The following is a 19,211-nucleotide window of genomic DNA, read 5'->3' as shown; positions in this document are numbered from 1 at the left end:
TCATCAGTGCAAGGTTTTCAAACTAAAGTCTGACACATTAATTACACTTGATAAATGTTCTGGTCTGAATGTAAAATCTTCAAAAACAATATCCAGCAACCCACGTACAAATAATGAGCACAGTCATTTAAACTCTGGTTATAAATCAGGGTTTCATGGTGTTTTCCTCAGCCTGGAGGTGTTTTTCTGAGCCTCAGTGCTGTGTAACAAGCATAGATGTTCTTGAAGAAGACCCCTCTGATTCTGAAATTGGAGATATTCTCTTCCATTCTCTCCCTTTTGAACTTACTCTCCCACCTACCTAACGGATATTATGTGATATTTTAATAGGTGTTTTTGTGCTTTTCTATTATCCCTTGATGTTTGTGTAAGTCTGGTATTAGAAAGGCACAGGAACATACTTTAAGGGACAGTTTATAAATATATTAATAATGTGAAAAACAAAGAATGTAATTGTATAGTGCCTGTAGGATTGGGACAGTCTATCAGTGATTATACACTCTTTTATTTTAAATCATATGCAATTCTTCTGAGTAGACACTTCATTTTGAGGGTTTGGTGGAGGCTTTTTCCTATTTTACCCTTTTTATTTCTTCCTGAAGTCACACTTACTGTCTTGGCCTTTTTGTTCAGAGAAATAAAAAGGCAAATTTTTTGCTTTCCTTTTATAGTTTGCTGTTCTTACTGTAGAAAAATCATATTTTAATACATTTACTGCTGTAAAATACAAAGTGCTTATAAGGCAAATGTATCCTCTGCCAGGTAGGTGGGATAATGTGCAATTGACCTTCCCTGGATTTTTCAGTTGGCACTGAACACTGGAAATACTTACAGTTATTCTTTCATTTTCACTGCTTTGTGGCTGCACTGTGTATTTTTTTTTTCCTGGTGATGCCACAAATTTAACAATGCTTTTACTGCATATTTTTTGTCCCAGTGCTCTGGCATCATCTGGTCCCAGGGATTCCCAGTGCTGGGTGTTTTCTGGATCACTGGAAAGCACATCCCTAAAAAAGTCTTTAATATTAAACTGTTTCTTAGTGAGAAGAGACTTGTGATCTATCTTTAAAAAATCATGAGTGTCCTCTGGCATGAGTTTTCTGCTGATCTGCTAATTCAGTAAATATTTTTAATGCATAAATACAAAGTCTGTCATTCTGGGGCAATATCCACAGGGGTAGCTCATAACTTCAAAGGTGGGCAGTGGTACCTGAGACTTGAGAACTTGGAAAGTCTCTGGGGATTAAGTGAACAGAACAGAATGGCCATGGGCACCGCTCTGCCTGAAAAACCCCTCCATAAATAACAGCAGCACTGCTGGGGGCAGCAGGGCAATCTGTCATCAGTGTGAAGAAAAAGTCCAGAAATCCATAGTGAAAATATGGGTTTTGTTATTCCATTTTAGGGAAAGCATCCAAAATCTTGGGCAAGAATAGCAACCACCAACCATCCTTGAGGGAACAAAAATTTGCACTGGGTAATTGGCTACCAAAATTGCTCTTGGTAGCAGAGCTTACAGGCCACAGGAGGAGAGTGAGCTAAGGGTTCTCCTGCCTGGACCTGAGGAATTTCCAGCCAGGAGCCTGGAAATGCTCACTGGTAGATTTAAGGAGGAGCAGTTCTGCTCTCTGCCCTTGTTTCTGACGGAAGAAGATCAGCATTCACACACTTGCTCTGCCTGTGTTTGTAGCATGAGTAACTCAGTAGTTACTCTTCTTTATGCTGCCTTCAACACACTTAAGCTTTGCACAGACACAGGGTACTGGGTGAGAAGATCTGATCCAGTCTGAAAATTCCCATCTTTCCATTGGTATGGCACTATCCTACCACACCAGTCATTTATCAGCCACATAAGAACTTTACCTGAATGACATCTGGAAATGGACTGGGCAGAAAATCCATTTTAATTCAATATATTCTCCAAAACTCCTCAACTTTTACTGTCAAGTGAGCCTTCTGAAAATTCTTATTCTGATTTTTATTGTGTTTTCTAGCGATTTTAAGCATTTATCTTAAAAAAAGTTTTCCCTCCACTTAGAGTTCTTTCAAAACCTTTGGGGTTGTTGACCCTCCCAGATATTTTCCTCCAAACCTCTCACTTCCAGGTCTGCTCAGCTAACTGCAGAATCATAGCTTGGACCTGTGGAAGGATTTCGGTCTGTTTGAATCCACAGAGAGGGGTTGTATTTTTTCCTCAGTAAACTCAGTTCCAGAGAGAAAATCATTTTTCTGGCAAACATCTTTTGATCCCTGATTAAGATCAAGAGGTGAAATTAAGAAGTGCAATTCATGGAGCAGCATCCACCTGGAGGAGAAGGAAGGGTTCTTGCTTCTCATAAGAGGGAGATACAGCTGGGTGGTAGAAGGAGGCAAGTAATTTAAAACTGCTCGGGGAGACCATGGGGCATTGTGGCCTGCTCAACGTGCAACGATTTTAATCCTTACATGAAAAAGAACTTAAAAATGTATTCAACTAATATGGAAGGCTGAGAGCTGAGGTAAAACCGGAAGAGTTGTCAGGCATTTAAAAAACACAAACACAAATCAGCACAGCATATCATCCCTGTGTTTTCCTTCCAGGTGCACTTCCTCCTGTTTATGGTCCCTAGTTCTTTCCTGGGACAATCCTGATTTTTCTGCTTAATAATTTCCACAAATTGCGTTTCCCTCCTTCAGTAAATTCCTTTATTATTTTACACCTAGGTATACTCACCTTGCATTGCTAACCTGTATGACCCAAGAATAGTAAATGTGAATAAGCACGTTTTTATTTGTAATAGGATATTCTGCAGAATGACAGCAATGTTTTATATTGACAAAGAATGGTTTGTGGGGTCAGGCAGGTTGGCCATACCTGATCTAAGATTGGAAATTGTATAGCATAATGGTTTGCTAAGTCAAATTTGGAGTTTTTCACCTTGGACACTGAAAAAAATGAAGTTCTCTGTAATTCATTTGCACTATTTAGGGGCAAAGAGAATTTTCATTAAAAATAACCATTTATCTTGGTGGAGAGACTTCAATAGGAAACTTTCATCCTAATCATAGTGTTTTATTGAATGTTTAAATAAATAAATGCTTTTTGTTTTCAATTTAATTTATCTGTGAATTACATGCATGGTCGAAAAGTAGCTGATGCAAGAACAAATGATGAGTGTCATTCCTTCCACTACATCAATTCTGACAGCTGGATGTGGGAGGAAGATGCATTGTCTGTTTTCCTTTCCTTGTTAGCTTCCTTTTATAAATAAGTAATGAGGAGCAGCCTTCCTTCTTTTGATGTATGTTATAAGACATTTCTGAAAGTGTATGTTTTTGTCTCTTTTATTGCCCTACTGTAAGGGCAAAGTCACACTCAAAACTTCCAAGGCTAAACAAAACTAGGAGACAAGAACACAGGCCACATGTATGCTAGTTTTTCTTTCATTTCGATGGCAAACACCACATAAATACTTAACTACCCCTGCAGTAACTACAGCCCACTGTAGTTTACAGTGAAAAATAAGAGTCCTTTTTTCGGGGTACACTGCTATCAAAAGAACTACTCCCCTAATTTTTTCCAAGCCACAAAAATGTCTGTACAGTAGGAGTGAGATTTTCCAAGGCAGAATTTTTTCTGAAGTGCCCATCCTCCACCAAAAACCATCATGAATTGAAAATGTATGGCCTGTGCAGTCATTTATGTACACTAATAAAACTGCCTTTGGGTTTTAATAATGTAAGCAATCATTTAGGGATCTCTGCACAATAAATCAGTGTCTGATTGAAAAGGGAGTTTCCTAGAAAGGGGCTTTGACAATGCAGAAAACAAAGACTCTTCCCTTTAATTGTGGTTACACAATCTCAAAATGCAAAATTATTTAGATGAGATGGACGAGTTCATGGACAGCACCCAGCTGGGTGGCAGTGTGGATCTGCTGGAGGGCAGGAAGGCTCTGCAGAGGGATCTGGACAGGCTGGATCCATGGGCCCAGGCCAGTGCTCTGAGGCTCAACACGGCCAAGGGCCCGGTCCTGCCTTGGCTCACACCAAGCCCCTGCAGCTCCAGGCTGGGCAGAGGGGCTGGGAAGCTGGGAAAGGCCCTGGGGGTGCTGGGGACAGCGGCTGGACAGGAGCCAGGTGTGCCCAGGGGGGCAGGAGGCCAATGGCACCTGGGCTGTGCCAGCCATGGGGTGGCAGCAGGGCCAGGGCCGTGACTGTCCCCTGTGCTGGCACTGCTGGGGCCACACCTCAGATCCTGGGGCACTGCTGGGAACCTCAGGACAAGAAAGACATGGAGGGGCTGGAGCGTGTCCAGAGAAGGGAACGGAGCTGGGGAAGGGGCTGGAGCACCAGGAAAGGCTGAGGGAGCTGGGGGGGCTCAGCCTGGAGAAAAGGAGGCTCAGGGGGGACCTTCTGGCTCTGCACAGCTCCTGACAGGAGGGGACAGCCGGGGGGATCGGGCTCTGCTCCCAGGGAACAGGGACAGGACAAGAGGAAACAGCCTCCAGCTGTGCCAGGGGAGGGTCAGGTTGGACATCAGGAGGAATTTCTTCAAGGAAATGGTGCTCAGGCATTGGAAGGGGATGCCCAGGGTGATGGTAAATTTCCCATCCATGGAGGTGTTCAAGGAATGACTGGACATGGCACTCACTGCTGTGGTCTGGTTTACAAGGTGGGAATTGGTCTCAGATTGGACTTGGCAATCTTGGAGGACTTTTCCAACCTAAATACTCCTATGAATCTCATTAAATATGCACACTTCTGCATCACTGCATGCTTAGAAAATATTACTCACCTTTCAGCTTCCACCTTCCTGTGAAGTTTAAAGCAGAACTGTCTTATCTGATCTAGAACCCAGCTGTAGCTGAAGAATCCATTGTGTTCCTTGGTTTTCAGTCCCTGCTCCCAGGGCTGCACACCAGAAATGCTCTGAGGACAGAGAAGCTGCCTTAACCATCTCTGGTGTGTGTGCTGGAGCCTGCCTGTCTGTGTCGTCCCCTGGTGTTATGGCAATGACAGTGGGCCTGTCACAAAATGTCAAGTAATTTTATAACCCTTTTTAGAACTGTATGTGAAGTGAAAGAAGTGCAGAAGACAGGTCTTGATTCTATCAAGTGAACAAAGCCAGCTGGATTTTTTTTTTATACTTTAAAGTAGTTGAATTCACTTTTCCCCACCTTGTCAGAAAGTTTTGGTAGTTGACTCTCAGAAAGAAAAGGAATGGAATAGCAGGTGGAGAGGACAGCAGGGTTTGCCTAGCAGTGAACAGGATGCCATGAAGTCAATTAGATTATGAAGTCAATTAAATCTCCCCCTGTAGCCTAAGCTGGCCAGCCCTGAGTGAGCAGAGGAAAGAGGCTTCTGAACCAGTACTGTCTCAAGAGATCAGACAGTGACTGCAGGCAAAATTTTAAGCCATTAATTTAATTGCTGGAGTGAAGAATCAATCTGAAATCCCCTCTGCTCAAGGGACAAGTGCTGATCTTACTGAGTCCTCCAAAATACTTCTTTGGTTTGCTGTGGAGGGAATGTTTCTCTATTGAAGTCAAGTCATAGTCCAGTAGTTCACCTTACCAAGTAAAGATATTGCAAATAACAATTATTTTATCTTAAAAGTTAAATATTGTCAATTAAAACCTTGATATTATCACTTGGCACTTTACCTATCCTTCCACTGCAAAGATGGAGGGATTGCATAACAAAGCCATTTATTATTTGGGGCTCTTTATTTGAGAGTGCTGTGACGTAGAAGAAGAAGGATGGTTCTTCTCCAAGTGTAACTGCAGAGTATAACAACTGCTGCAGAGTCACTAACAGCTCAAGTGTTCCTAGAAAAGAAGAGACTAAAACAAAGATAGAATTACAGAAAAAAAAAAAAAAAGTGGAACATGACAACTTATGCCAATTACAAAAATTGCTTGTTTTTTATATAAATCTTTTTTTCATATAACCATTTCTTCTTGGCAGAAAAATTAAGAAGGCATTGACTTCTGCTTCCAGTTTTACCTTCTCAATTTAATTCAATATTTGTATCAGATTTGGAAATTATTTCTTTTTATAGAGCAAAACATTTTATTTCTGGGTTAATTTAAACAATTCTTTTTATTTGCAATGTTTTACTCAAAGTGTTTCAGTTAAACTGAAAGAGGATTTCATGAGAGAAGGAAGAATGTTTTGTGACTCATTTATTTGGCATGAGCTGATTTTTTTACAGTATTTTCCTCTTATTTCTTTCCCCATTACTCAGTGTTTCCCATTCAGCATCTCTCCTCTCTGTACTGCCTCTCTCCCATTCCTTTATTAAAGGGCTATGAAGCTTTTCTTCCTCAAAAGCCTGGGAAAAAAATTGTCAGGTTGCTCTCTGTGCCACACAGCGTAGTCATTTTCTATCCTCACGGATTATCACACTTTTTGGGTTTCTCAGAATCTTCAGCCATGAGAATGAAGTAGCTCACTGTCACCACCTTGTGACACCAAACCTGTGTTGCCTCATCAAGCTGCTGCTCCTTTTTGCACCTAGCAGCCACATTTCAGCTGCAGCGTTTCTTGAAAAATGGATGTCTCACGAATAATGAATATTCAAAACATCTGCTGGCTTTTGACAGATTCTGAGAATTATTTTCTTCAGCTTGAGCCCTCTTCATGCTTTACTTCCTTTTCCTTAAATTACAGTGTGGAAAAGAAGGATGGGAAAGAAAAAGTGGACAAAGCAGGCTGAAATAAGCACACAAAATCTCTTTTCATTAAAGTCAGGCTTTTGATGATTTTTGTCCAATAAGAAAAGAAACAAGGGGTGAAAAAATACCTGGAAAGGGGCTTTCGAAAGATGATTTCTCTGAGTGGTATGAGACTGGGGAAGGAATAAACTAATCTAAACTCACCTACACATTTCTAAATACCCTTTATTTTTGCTGTCATGGGCTGGTTTGCAGTTGCCAGCCCAGACAGTGACAGCTCGTTATTTCAAGCCTTAGGGTGTTCTCTCTGCCTCCTCAGCCCCGTTGAGGTGCTGCCAGGGAGGTGTGGTGGCAGGGACATCTCCTTGCCTACTGAGCCAACCAGGATCTGAGAGGAAAACAGAATTCCATTATTTATGGGAGGCATCCAGAAATGGGGTGGGGGATAGTCAGCAGGGCAGTGTTACCACCCTGAGCCCCCTGCCAGTTGTGCACTAGGGGGTGAAGATTTCCCCATCATTTTGCAAACAAGATCTGCTGTTGCCTGCTATGGAGAGGAAGAAAATTACAGTGACAAATGATAATATTGTTGACTCCCTGGTAAGGACATGGAAGCTTTATTACTCCACAGTCAAACAAACAACTTCCTTTGCATCTAATGAATGGAGCTTCAGCTCCAAGTCAAATAATTGCAGATAAACCTTGTTTAATATATCAAAGCCAAAAGCAATTAAACTCCCCAAACTCCATCAGTTCTTTCTTTGTGACCTTTGCTGCACAGATTGCAAGAAGAAAAAATGATGTGGAAAAAAAATCTCATAATATCTTGGATCATGATGCTTCATGAACTCTGAATATTCATAATGAAAACATAATTTCTGGGATTGCTTTGGGACTGCGACCTTATTTCACACCAAATTTCTAATGTAAGGTGCATGTATTTTTTTGTTTGGGATAGGGGAAACTATCAGGGAATTCTCTCACTTGATCTGAGAAAGACTCATTGAGGAACAACTGTGTGGATACACCAACTTTTCTACCATTTCTAGCACCACTGTAACAATGCTATCATTGACGCAAGCATTTTCCCCAGAGACTAGTTAGAGAAAATATTAAAGTTTCAACACTGCTTCAAAGAAAATTTGGATCTATTATTTTACTCCTTTCCTTATCCATGACTGTAATAGTTGGTTTTGCATCCACGGGTTTTCAGTGTAAATGAACAATTATATTTCATACCTCAGGCAACTTAATTTCTCATCACCACATTAAATACTAAAGGCTGTTTTTCTGCATCAGATCCACAACATCTGTCAGCACTTGCCTAAAAATCTTTGCCTGCTGTGGAAGTCAGAGTGGTATCAGTCTGAGTTACCAGCAAGCCTAAATGTAGGATGTGCCTCTAACATTCCTCATTAGACCTGCAATAAGGTAGGATATATGGGTTTTATGAGAACAGTCTATAAAGTTTCCCTACTTCAAGGAAAAGAAGACATAATTAAGAGCAGATAAATAACATTATTAGCAGTGATTAAGTGTCATACCCTCACTCAGTGACACTTGGCTTCTTATCTCAAGAATTTGGTTCAAGTGATAATTTAGAATTAATTGTTGTCCTCCACTTCTTTCTGTGAGATGAGTTTTAGTCGGTTTTCAAGGAGCTGTTCAAAGTCTCATTGTACAATTAATTTAATCTAATGTGATTCCCTAATCACCTACTCTATGAAGGTGGATACAGAAAAGTGCATGTGTCCCTGAAAATATTACTCTTATAACCTGTGGTAGTTATCTAATGATTCTAGTGGAGGATTTGATAGCTGAGCATCCGAACAGGTGGCACGAGAGCTCTGATTTTGATCACAAGAGAAACTGAGCTGTCTGGTTGACAGTCCTAACTTTTCACTCTCTTCCTGGCTCTGGAGCTGTGTGCTTTAGCATTTCGTGTACTAATTGGCTGGGTAACCAGAAAGTAAAAACATTTCCTAATTGTCTGATGGTTTTCCAAACAGTCCTCCAGTGTACATGGAGTGGAAATCCAAGGAATCAATGCTCTTTTCTTCCTGCCATTTCTGCCTGCTCTTCTTTGCCAATGTAGTGTCACTTTTGCATCAGTCCTTCCTCTGTGTCTTAAAAGCCTTGATGTCAAAAGCTGTCAAGTTTCCTTCCCACCTCGTGTTTGCATGCCCAGCTTGTCACTGGGATGAATGAGAAAGGCTGAAAAGTAGGAGAGAAACGCTGAGAAACTCTGATACTTGTGTGAGTATTATTTTCTTCCCAATTGATTCCTGCAGCAGCAGGTGCCAGGCATTTGTGTGACCATAAATCCCTCAGTGGAGGTCATTAACAAAAGCTTCTCCAGGCTTTGCATATTGTTAGTGTAACTTAATGACTTCATGGGCACATGAGTTATTATTTCACAGATGCCAGCATGATGATTTTTCTTCCCTCAGATTTCTATCCCATAAAATAAAACTTGAATCCAATGACTTCCTGTTAATAAAAAAGTATTAGGCTGTTGGTTAAGATAAGGAATGGGTTGACTGAATCAGTTCCACATGTTCCTCAGCTCCATTTTAGTAGAAGTGAAATGCTTCTCACCTTTGCTTTTTGAGCTTTGAGGGCTGTCCTCTGCTTCCAAAAGGAAAAGAGAAGTCCCTTGGGGGTCTGAGAAAACTCTGCCTAAGGGGCAAATAAAAAGTTAAGGAAGGAAGTCTGAACTCTGGATTTCTGAATTAGCTGGTTATTCACTTCTGGGCTGTAGCTAAGACTGAAAAACCCGTGCTTTTGGGAAAAAACCCAACAGGGACACCTGTGTTTTCTGGCTAGGATCAAAGATCAATATGTTCAAAAGCCTCGGAAGAGTTCCTTGGTCAAACAGACTGCAACAATTTTTAATCCTCTTTGATCAGGAGAGAGGGCAAAGATGGGTCTTTTGGGGCATTTTTTGGACCCATCTTATTTCCTCTAAATGTTCCCCACAGTGAGCTGCTTGTTAAATGTCAGACTCAAAGTTGAGAAAAAGATATTTCCAGAAGCAAGACTGGAGTTTGCTGGATGCAAATATTTCTACTATAAATCAGATTTTCAAGGGTAGTGGTATTGATTCAGCCAGAAGCATTGCTAAGGGAATTAGTATCCAGTGACAATATCCAGTAAACTTGGCACTTGAAATACCAGGCACATGTAATGAAGTCACTTGAGAGCAATCTCCAAGGATAAATAGCTATAAAATGAATGGTGCTGGCTAGTAAATAAATGCGAAGGCGTTATGTTCCTGGTGAACAGATAAAGGCCTAAACTGTTTACAAACGACTCACTGTAGACTCCTATCCTGGTTCTCCATGGAAATAAATATCCTCATGAAGGAAATAAATATCCTCATGAAGTATTCAGCCCATATTTGCAGGCTGATGGTGTTTGGATGAAGCAGATGAAAGGGACAATTACTAGAAACTAGTAATAAACATTTCTGAAATGTATGCAAGCTATAAACGTTTCTGAAACTTGCCTATCACTCTGTGCTAGTCCTTCAGCTGCAGAAGCTTGGGTTACTTTTTTTTTCCCTCCTGAAACTCAGTCATGCAACTTAATTGATTCCAGTACCATCATATGGAGCTGGATGCAAGGAAAATGCCTTGCAACATGCACGGGACACTCTCTAGGACTCTGGATGCCAGAAAAGAGAGTGTTCATGTTTACACAACTGCACTTCTCTGCAATTCCATTTTTTACCTTCCAACACAGAGATGCCCTCTGTTGTGAAGAGAAGTCTGCTCAGGAGTAGCTTCAAAGGAGAGGCTCTGTCACACCACTCTATGTAATTTCCCATATAATTTCCCATTTAATTTAGATGGAGCTGTCTGGAGACAAGAGAGAAAAATATGTCTGAAGTAGCTTTACTTCCCTCTCAGGTTTTCCAGTGGGCCTCATTCCCAACCTAAAAGCCTTCTGAAGTGACCCACTGAAACAGAACAATCTCTCTTCTATTTTGCAAACACAAGGTGAAAAAAAACATGGGATAACTGGGAAGACCTCAGAAAAACCACTAAAAATCCTAGCAGTGGTTGTCTTGCTTTGTTCTTTTTTTTTTTTCAGTAGTGTGGTGGTGAGAGCCTCACTGTGATCTATGAAACACAATGACCTAAGCCTTCCAAATAAATACAGTAAAGGACTGGAAAGAGGTTTATGCTGCCCAATTATTTTGGGGAATTTAGTGCTGGATGGACCTTCTGGTGTACAGCACAGTTTTTCTCAGGATCTATCAGGACAGTGTTTCAGAGGAATACTTTTCTTCTGTTACATATCTCCTTTCTCCCTTCTTATCTATATGTATTTATATTTTCAATCTGTGCCAACATTATCCGGTACCTTAAATCATTTTCTACCTGCAAAAATTGTTTTAAATAAGGCAAAACACTCTAAGCAGTGCCTGGTATTGCCCTTCCTTTATGTTTGTTCTAGGATTACAACCCTAAAGCTTGAGTAAGAGTAACAGACACTGTGTGGTTTTACCCATATGATGTAAGGAATGGTTCCATGTAGATAAAAACATGAGCAGTTTGGGATATTTTGCAACTATCACAAATGTATTTAATATCACATGGTGATTTTTTCTTGATTCAAGCCGTTTACATAAAACCATTAATGCCTCTACCTGATTGTCCAACATAACAGATCATATATAACTTAACTTAGGTAAGTATTTCTAAGCACTTTGTGTAATTACATCAGAAGATTTTATTACCCACTGTGAGATATAAAGCACAGAGGAGTTGGTTTATATTCATAAATGCCAGGACAAAAGCAGTTTCATTCAGGAGCTGAGCTTGGATCCTTTATGTATTTATGGAGTTTATGTGGTTGATGACACCACTCTTGTCAATCTACACTGAAAATCCTGATCCTGCTTTCCTGGCTAGATACAGCCTGAGCTTGCAAATTCTGCTCAGATTTCAAGCAGGCAGGCAAGTGAGCCCTTCTCATCCTTCCTACTCTGACTCCTTATGTGTTTACAGCACATCTGGAAGCAGCTGGATCTGAAAACAAGGATTTCTTTGTAGATATTATTTTAACTGCCCCTTTGCTGCCACTCTGTCATTTTCTGAAAACCACTCTTCTGCCCTCTGCTCCACAGGAGGTGGATGGTGTTTGTTACTACCTTCTTTGCTGTTGGGTTGAACATTTTCCCCCAGATTGCCAGTGTTGACAGGCTGTGAGCCATCATGTCTACTGGGCCAAGAGTGTGGCTGGTTGCATTCTCAGACACCCAAGAGGTGGGAATGGAGGAGTGGAAATTCCAACACAGCACCCACACCTTACTGGTTATTGTTTCAACATCTGTGGCCAAAGGCAAGCGGGACAATGGATACTATGGCAATTCCATAGTTCTCTGAGGTGTGCTGGGCTCCTCAAGGATTTACACAGCGTTTCCTTTCCTCTTTCCACCTTCCCTCCAGAATTCCTGGTTGGTTTGTGCCTTTCGCCTTTTTTTCCCCCCCGTGGTGTCCTTCATCTTCATGTGCTGCCCACACCAAAGTGGATTACAGAAGTGAAGTCAGCAACGTTTATGAATCATACCCTGCCACCACTTTTCCAGAGAGAAGAAATGTCATGTTTATCTTAGCCTTTCAAAAGGGTTTTAATAAAATGAAGCTTTCTGCAGTGATGTGTTCCATTGTTTGCTTGTGGGCTGGCACCTGCAGTTCCAGGACCAGTGAGTGCACAAGGTGTCATGGTTTGGCATGACAGACATTTAGAGAAGTGAGGCAAAGCGTGCCAGGTGTGGCCTTGCAATGTAGAAATGAAGCAGGAGGAAATAATTTATTTTTCCTTCCTTCAAGGAAGAAAGATAATGAGCAGGATGTCTTTGCAGGGATCTGGAAGGTAGGATGTTTCAATTTGGGCCTCAAGCACACCTGGGCCACCAGGAGAGGAAAAAGACTCCCAAAAGGAAGCCAGAAGGGCAAAGATCCTATACTAAGTACTTTGAAATTGCATGCAGACCTTGGGAATTCTTTGACTGACTGTAATTTGCATTTTAATTTTATTTATTGCACTTTATGTGACACTGCACAATTCTTTGGCTGTTTAACAAGGATAGGCAGCCAACTCAGCTCACTACTCACACATTTTTATTCCCTAAACATAACTGTGTGCTTAGCAAAGTTTTGTTTGGCAATTTCTGTTCTCCTTGTTGTGCCTGTGTTTAGCATTTATATAATGTTTCTTATAATGAAATAAATTACCAGTACCATGCCAGAAGTTTTTATTAAAATATCAGAAAACTGTAAGCTGTTTATGTAAGTTAGATGGCACTCCAAGAACATAAACTACAAATCACTGAGGCTTCTAATGAGCTTTTATATGGCAAGGGAATCAGCCTGCACCAATGCCATCCATAGAATTATTTAGGCACCATAATCCTTATAAAGATCAGTGGCTCCTTCCCCAGAGGATGCTGAACTTAAAATCTCCCACATAATACCACAACCAATTTAAACCACTCTTAAATATTTGCACAATGTGTCCCACATGAAAGCGGAACCTATATGGGACTTGCACTAGATAAAAATCACTCATCAAATCACCACAATTGTCCAGGATGTGACCTCAGGAAACGCTTTGAATTTTCATTCCCAATGTTGAACCTGCACTTGCATTGCTGATGGCAAGGACATTAAGATGAATATTTTTTCATTTATACAAAGTACAAAGGGCATCCATAGGAGTTCAGGATGCAGCTCATATGTCTGCGTTTAGTGTTTTTCTCAGACTTCATATACCTCTGACAGGACAAGGCAGCACAACTCCATAAATGTAATAATTACATTAGGTCTGAAATGTAGCTCTATCTTGTCTCCAGAATAAATGCTGAAATTGCTAGGAATGTAATGATAGGATCTGTGGGGTCTGTAAGCAATGTTGGAAAGAATTGGAAGTGCTCCTCTGAAACATATTTGTAAGTGTGTATTTGGAGAAAAATGTGACCTCCCCAGAGCTCCAGCTTTATGAATCTTCCCAAACTGGGATATTGATCCTATCTCTGGAATACCCCAGGTCCAGTACAGTCAAGGAGGCCTGGCCCTTACCAGCTCTGCTGGAAACAAGCTGTGTGCATTTGTAAGCCTTTGGTTTCTCTGAGCACTCTGGAGACCTTATTGAGGCAGCTGCTGTTTTCAACCACATTCCTGCATCCCATATTCCACATTGGCCAGGTAAATATCTTTAGTAACACACCACAGGCCTGGAGCACCCCTAACCCATCCCCTGGTCTGTGAAAATGAGACAGCCAGCTGTAGATGTATGAGCTCAGCCAGTGAAGGAGCAGAGGACAAGTTGTATTTCCATGAAAATCTAGTTCCTTCTGAAGGAGCTGGAATCATCTCACAGCCAACATATTGTTTGATCCTGCATGCTCTCTTGTTTCAAAAGTCATGAAGGCTGGCCACCAATAAGAAGGCTGAATGTTTCTGCTAAATCTGTCTTTAAAATGTTTGGGTAAGAAAAGATACTACAGGCAAAGTCCGAAGCACTGGCATTGAGCCTGGCAAATTCTCCACCTTCCAGATTCAGGGATTTGTCTGTTTTAGAAGCTGTTTTACTATCCTTTGTGAAGGAAACAAAGAATATTCCCAATATATGATTGCAGCAAATCTACTCTTGGAATAGGAGATTATCTTGTGTATGTGCAACAATACAGCAGTCAGTCCCTATTCTCTTCTTTCTTCCAGCTGTGTGAAATGCAGGAGAAAGATTTAAAGAGGATGACTTACCAGCATCTGGATGGTCAATCCAGCATCTGCCTTGGGGGCTAGATGGTGTATTTGGTTTGTACTTTATTCATGTGAGCCAGTTTAAATACTCCTTTTTTTTTCCTTTAAAAAGGAAAAAAAAAAAAAAAAAGCCTAGCCTTCACCTTGTTTAGGAGCATAAATTACCAGATTACATTGGTCAGTTGTTGAAGAAATTAAAGCAAACCACATGAGTCAATAGATCAAGTCTTTCAGTCCATTCCTGGATCTCTTTCTTTCCCAAAAGCAAAATCTGAAAGTTCTTCTTCCAGAAGCAGTTCCTGTGTCTCCAGGTTGTCTTGTCTTCCAAGGCTTTTAAAATTGCAAAGACTAGATTTGGACTCCAACAAGTAGCATCCTGTAAGAATTCCATTTTATTTCTCCATTTTATTCCTCTTAAACATTTAAGTATTTTGAGTTGATGTTTTTGTTACTAAAACCTTTGACATATTTCTGACTCACCCAGGTTGGAATATGGAAGCTGCATGGTTAAACAAGGTGAGCTCTGTATCCAGGTTGTTCACCTCCCCATCTGGGACATTCATCCTCCAGGGCTGTAGCACACATCTTTATTCTCCTTCTAAATTTCACTCGTTATTCTTGCAGCATTGCCCATGAAGACAAATGGCAACTGGTGACAATTGTGTTTCAGGCAACCAACCAGCCTCTCATATTGTATCATTTTTCCTCTTGAAGAGTTTCCACTCCATCACTTGTAGCTGTTTATCCCTAATTACTCTGCTTTAAATTGACTTCATCCTGTTCAGGAACACATCCTGCTACTTTCTGAAGTATAAATGAGTAATTCTATATAATGTGAGCATATTTTTAACTATTATATTTAGAGGGTTTTTTTGAGTACCCAGTACCAGGATTGTTTTCTACTGCTCAAGTCCTATGTGTTATGAATTACTTAATGCAGCCCTAAGCAGCTGGCTTTGGCCATTACTATGGATGTTGCCATTTGGTAAGTTAATATTCATACACAATTTCACAAGATTTCTGGGCTTGGTTTAATTGCATCAAAGAGAAAATATTTGGTATATTCTGCATCACTAAAATAATGCTGGCAAGCAATAGAGTTGTCTATTCTAGCTGTTGAGGTTCACTGTAGGCATATTTATTAGATACTTGATTGCAAAAGCATCGTGTAAGTATGTTATCTCTTTGTGCCAGACTTTTAAATTAATGTCAACTTCTCAAACAATTTTCTCTGCAAAGAGGAAATGCAGATTTTCTATAAAATCGATTATCTCTTGCAGCTGGAAGAATTTGTACTGGGCATGATAGACACCCCTTTCTTTCTCTCACAGTTGCAAATCCTGGTGTCTCCATCCATTTCCTGCACACCTCTCTCCCTTTGAATTTAAATTTAGCCTGCTGTTTTCATGTAAGACTGTAAGCTACCCAAAAAAGCAAACACACACAGTGTGTCTTAATAGTGTAAATATGTTGAACAAATGGAGTATGCTGGGATGAACATTCTTGAAGCAAATCTATTCTCAGCAGTTACTTCTTGCCTCTTGGCCTGTCACAGGCGTTCCCAGGGCATTATCACAACAAATGATGCAAGTCTGAAGTTCACCTGCAGGGTTAACAGCTCAGGAGGAAAACTTCTGGCAGTTTCTCACTCTGTTTCTCCTCTGTGTGCAGAGGATTTTGCTGTGATAAATGCTGATAAACCTTAGACAGGTGTCAGCTACGCTGACAGAGGGAAAATGGGAAGGAGGGACTGTATGTTATGTGCTAAAACTGCATTTGTTCACAAAACAATTAGCTCCAGGTATAATTAAAATTATTAAATATAAATCAGCTTAGGAGCTGGTTTGTGCTCAGCTCTCACTTCCTATTCAGTTTGAGCCTGGCAAAGAAGAGTTGGTGGTCCCTGCTCAACCACCATTCCCTGTATCCAAAGCTCCTCTGGTCATGCTAAAATGATGTGCCATTCGCTTTTCACTTGGCAGGGTTTCACTTGCGTCCTTTCTTCCTTACATTTTTATCAGCAGTGACATCGCTGCCAAACCTTGTGCACCTCTGGGCAAGAGTTCATGCACATTATCAGCAAGTTTGTTTTGTACATTTGCTAATCATTTGCATACAAATGTACAGGGGAAAGGGGAAAGGCTTGTAAGTGAGGGGCCAAATGTCTATTGCTGTCCACTCAGCAGGAACTCTTCCAGGTTCTTCTTTTAAATTGGGAAAAAATTGCCTTTCCCCGAAGAAAGAATATCCCACTTGGCTCTGTGGTGAGCACAGCAGAAACACAGAAGTGTTTGCAGCAATGGCCAAGAGAAGGGGTCATCAGAATATGTGGTCCTTGCTCCAATCCAGCTCTTCTCCCTTTTGCCCTTTAAGCCAGGCATGGTTGTGCAAGGTCACACATTTGGTCTGAGATTCAACAGGGCCAAGTACCAGGTCCTGCTCTTTGGTCACACCAACCCTGCAGCTCCAGGCTGGGGCAGAGGGGCTGGAAAGGGCTGTCAGGCCCTGGAAGGGGCTGCCCAGGGAGGCAGTGGAGTTTCCAACCTTAGAGATGTCCAAGGAATGACTGGAAGGGGCACTCAGTGCTCAGGGCTGGGTGACAAGGTGGGATTGATCAGTCTCAGGGTGAACTCAGTGATCTGAGTGCCTGAGTTTAGAAAAATCACCTGCAAGCAAAATAAATGTAGGGTTTTACTATCTACTTGGCAATTCTAAATTCTTCAAGAAAAGAAATACTAAACTTTTCACATGTATGAAGTATCATTTTGCTGCCCCCCTCAATTACTCAGGCCTTGGGTTTCAACCTTGAACTCTCATAGCTGCCATCAGAAAAGTGAACATTTCCAAAAACTGCTTTTGTTAATAATTTGCTGTCAGTATTTGCATAAATAATTTGATATCTTAAGTGATTAAAGTGGTGAGCATGGAAACACACATTTTCCATGAAACATTTTGGATTTTTATGGTTCAGGACGTTTTTTATTTTCATAAATATAATAACAAGGTACCGAGTCATTATCCCAAATAAGCCTCAAATATGAAAATACTTTGCTGGAAGATAGGCCATTTTAAATAAATCTACAAAAATTAAAAATCTTTGTGGTACTTGTTTGTGAAATGGGGAAAGGCTGTGTGGGTGTAGAGAGATTTTGTTGGGATTTGTGTTTGCATTTTTATTAACACAGCTGTGGGATTTTTTTCAAAATAAAATGCTCATGTATTGAATACTCTTCTGAGATAAACATTGTTCTGCTAAAAAATTATCCTAACAGAAAAATTTTAGAGCAGAAAAGGAATCTGTGTAATATGGAATTCCCTTTGGCCAAACCAGTCTGTTTTATATTGACTTTGATTCAGAGGCTAAACTACATTTAAATATTTTACAGCAATACTGCCTTTAAGTGGGTTATAAATAATTCACTCAATAACAGAACAGAGGTCTCTGCAGAGTGCAAAGTCTCTATATCTTAATGGGTAAATTTAATAGAGTAAAGCAAACTTCCAAGCTTCCAGTTTTTGGAAAACAGATTACAGGAGATGTGACATGCTGCTCTGTATAAGAGAAACAGAACTAAAAATAAAAGCACAGGGAGTGCTTAGACATTTTTTGCAATTATTTTTGAGGAGTCACATTGCACAGTAGCATAGCCTATAACATTTTTCTTCCACTTATTTCTTTAGAAAAAGCTGAGATTTTTATTTTCCTGCGTTTTCTACACATATTTTAAGTTTCTCATATTTGAAATCTTAACAATATTTCTACTATAAAATATGTATCTTGAGATAAAAATCCAGATTCTCAAATTCTAGAAATTAATCTAGCCACACTGACTTATGAAGCCTTAAACAAAACCCAAATCCAAAAATGAGACAATCCCTACAGCCTCAGCATCTTCCCTTCCCCCATTTAACACTAAGAGAAAGTAAAATTACAAAATAACCCAAATGAAGCAACAACACCTCAGAAATAATTACACAAAATACTCAGAGCTTTTGATTTTTTGTTTCAACTATAAGGGCCAGAAAGATACAGTGAGTGTCATATGATGTGCTCCTAAAAATCTTCAATTTCACATAAATACTCTTCACTACATGGCAGGAATGTAGAAATGCTATAACTCCAGTTATCCTTGGTTTCCAGTTTTGTTGCTATGCCAGTTGTCTCTGTTCTAACTGTAGTGTAAATCTTTGATTTTGTGTGAAAACTGCAGATCTGTACATAGCTGCAAGTAAGAATGCTAGATGCTATTGCAAGTCTTTTCCCAGTATTTATAAAGTTCTTGAAGCTGTTTCTATTAGAAAATTAAATTAAAAATAGAAATTAAATTGGTGATAAAAAGCAATTTTTAAACAAAACCTTATGGTGTAATTCTGTATAAATATATTGTCAAACAGTAATAAAACATAAACATTATTGCTATTATTTAAAGGCTGTTGATTTTCTAATACCTGTATGTGGAATATGGAAAATTACTTGTATTGTGGCCTTTGTCAGTTCTAAGGTAATTTAAAACACACCTCAGTTCTGCCTCCCTTTATGATACATCTCTGAGAGGAAGCAGCACAAAGCCAGTCTTGAGTAAATGAGAAAGCCAAAAGGTTGTGAAAAGTCACCAAATAAAACCAATTCTAGAATGGCAAAGGCAAATGCCTTCAAACTTTCGAGTAACTCAGACTGTACCTGACTGGAAAACATGACCTGGGAGTAAGGATACCAGAAAAACCTTTTAAAAGTGTGTCCTCAGGAGAACAGCAAAATAGCAAATGCTTGCTGATCTTT

General features: G+C 40.2%; 1 long non-coding RNA gene across 1 annotated transcript; it reads right to left on the bottom strand.

Annotated features, from left to right (window-relative positions):
- Positions 1–8,788: 8,788 nt before the first annotated feature.
- On the bottom strand, positions 8,789–19,211 carry LOC137474219 (uncharacterized). The gene is made up of 4 exons (XR_010999243.1): positions 18,950–19,211; positions 10,392–10,515; positions 9,258–9,338; positions 8,789–9,149 (listed from the first exon to the last, which is right to left on the bottom strand). It is a non-coding gene; the product is annotated as an uncharacterized lncRNA (long non-coding RNA).

This window comes from Anomalospiza imberbis, chromosome 5 (genome assembly GCF_031753505.1).
Source record: "Anomalospiza imberbis isolate Cuckoo-Finch-1a 21T00152 chromosome 5, ASM3175350v1, whole genome shotgun sequence".
Taxonomy (NCBI): domain Eukaryota; kingdom Metazoa; phylum Chordata; class Aves; order Passeriformes; family Viduidae; genus Anomalospiza; species Anomalospiza imberbis.
This window is presented reverse-complemented; position numbering and strand designations above follow the sequence as displayed.